This window comes from Penaeus chinensis, chromosome 10 (assembly GCF_019202785.1).
Source record: "Penaeus chinensis breed Huanghai No. 1 chromosome 10, ASM1920278v2, whole genome shotgun sequence".
In the NCBI taxonomy this organism is placed as follows: Eukaryota; Metazoa; Arthropoda; class Malacostraca; order Decapoda; family Penaeidae; genus Penaeus; species Penaeus chinensis.
The window spans coordinates 35694150-35696649 of record NC_061828.1 but is presented as its reverse complement, the minus strand read 5'-3'; the positions used below and the strand labels follow the sequence as shown (position 1 = coordinate 35696649).

Genomic DNA, 2500 nt, shown 5'->3' with positions numbered 1-2500 from the left:
GTTATCTTTTCGTCAGATCCCACAACTGATTCAATAAACAGAAAATTTGTTGTTATCAGTTTAGAGCAAGTGAACTGGAAACCGTAGTAGGGCTGCACTGTGTTTATATGCATGTGTGCTGAGGAACTGAATTTAATTTTTGTATTTAGAATCGCTGTTTTATAGTTGATACACATTTTGAATCCCTTCTCACCCAAATATGACAACATGTAGTTGACAGGAAAAAAACATTATAATATTTAAATATATGTGTATGTGTGTGTAAATATATACACATACACAAAAAGTATATATATTTTTGTATATTTTTCTTTGTCGGGGGATTCAATAAATCGACTAATTGGAAGGATGCGTATTAATTTTGAAGATATATTTACAACTGCTTTATTAATAAGTAGAATAACGGTAATAATTGTAGAAAAGAAAGGCCAATATTGGAAGCAGTCATATCATTATTCAAAACCTTGTCTAATCCCCGGGACAGAGATGACGTGCTTCTGTGTTTCCTCCGTAACACTTTCCATTCCTTTCAGCATGGATTATTAGCTTTGAGGAAGTATTTTCATTAGCCGTTGGTGTGTGTATTGTGCAGTTCTCCTGCACGAATGTGGTTGTTTCTGGGAAAGGCCAAAGAATAACAACATGCTGATGGGAGAAATATTTCTAATAATTTCAAAATATTTGTCTAAACTGAATCTCCCTTCTTCTTCGGCGAGTTCACCAACACCATGAATGAATGAAAATGAAAATCCATGAAAATCCACCTCATTTATTACTAGTCACGTGGTCACTCCTCGACATTTCGTAGATATGTTGTCTGTCACATCTGAAAAGTAAATAATGATAGATAATCAGAACATAAAATAATACGTATAAACATATACTTTAACAAAATTCTAACTAAGTCTACGAGAAAACTGGAAAAGGATAATGATATTTACACGTGTTAATTCTCATCCACAAATGGAGTTTCCCGTGTGTTCTCCACCCATTGCTGGGCGAACTGGAGGCAAAGCTGGCAATGTCGTTTGTTCAACCTTTCTTTGATAACGTTCTGTGATGATTCCCATCAGTATGTAGTCGTTTTGCGGCATGTTAGTGGAAGATGTAGGTCTTTATATGAATTTTAGCTGCCTTGATGAAGGGCATCCAAAACGAGGGCGGTCGTTTAGGGTGCCCTCCTCCTACGTTGTTCACCTGTATACCGAGTGGGAGATACCCGGCTCTTTGGTTATTTCACTGGGAGAGAAATTACTTTCCCACATCCCAATAATGCGTCCTCTATTTGAAATTTCAGATTGCCTTGCATCCATCTTGAGAAAAGTGTCAGCTTGGCTGCCTCGTTTTCACCTCGGATTTCCCATGTGTCATTATGACGTCATATACCATGGACATATTTTCTTTCTTGTTTAGCCTATACTAGGATTACCCGCGAAATGAATATTCAGGAATTTAAGAAGATTCATTATTATAAAGAGTGTCAAATATACGATTTCGTGTATTTTATTTTTTTCTTTTTTCCTAGATAGTTTCTCTTTCTTCAAACTACTCAAGTTCCGGGAACAAACGTTTAGATGACTTTTCACACACCGGAAAAGTATTTCTATTGTAAAGGAAATATAAACTGCATACGTGTCAGATAAAAGTAGAGAGTGAAACTGAATTCCTATTTTATCAGCATGAACAAGATATATATCAGATATAAAACAGAGCATGCGTGTTTTAGAAGTAAGTTTTTGGACTTGCTTTTCACCCTCGTTGGAACCATTCAGCTAGTAGTTTCTCGAGTTGAAACAAGCAAACATTTAATTTTCTGGCTCAGCTGACCCAGTGCAACTCCACGGCCTACGGTATAATGATAGCGAAAATTATGGTCAGATTTTATCACAAAGTTAAATAGAATTCAGAATAATCGAGAAGAATTATACATGTTGTTTAGCTACTCATTACCAAATAATGACTTCGTATTTCTATAAACATTGCACACAAACACACACACACATATACACACTGAAAATATATACATATTCATTGTAGCCCTACTGCGGTTTTGCGTTTAGCTAAAGTTGTATATTGAAAAATATAATGTAACAAGCTTTTTGTTTATTGCATCAGTGTTTTAATGTTTGATTTATGTGAAAGAAACGGTTAATTCATTAGTTTGACTTGCCGTTGCTAGATGGTGCAGCTACGAAAGCCATTTAGAAAGGCATTCTTTAAAAAAGAATTTTATTTGATACAGCTAATACACATACTTGATACCTGATGTGTTAAAAGAAAGGGGAAGAGCCGCCTCACCTCCATAGGTGTTGCCATTTCGATAAGAATATCTTAAAGCAAAGTCAGTGATAACTAATACTACATGTTTTGTTATCACTTGTTAGGAAAAAAAAAAAAAAAAAAAACGAAAGATGAAACAGTTTACGTAGTTTCCATAAACAGATATTGATGCACTTGATGCCCATTTATGTTTTACCAACCACACTCTCTTACAAACAAC

At 35.0% G+C, this 2500-nt stretch overlaps 1 long non-coding RNA gene across 1 annotated transcript in view; it reads left to right on the top strand.

The window, feature by feature from the left end:
• LOC125029778 overlaps positions 1-1462 on the top strand; it is a 5512-nt gene extending 4050 nt beyond the window's left edge. Inside the window, exon 3 of the long non-coding RNA XR_007115228.1 lies at positions 1298-1462. This is a non-coding gene — a long non-coding RNA (uncharacterized LOC125029778). The remainder of the gene's footprint in view (positions 1-1297) is intronic.
• Positions 1463-2500: the final 1038 nt, after the last annotated feature.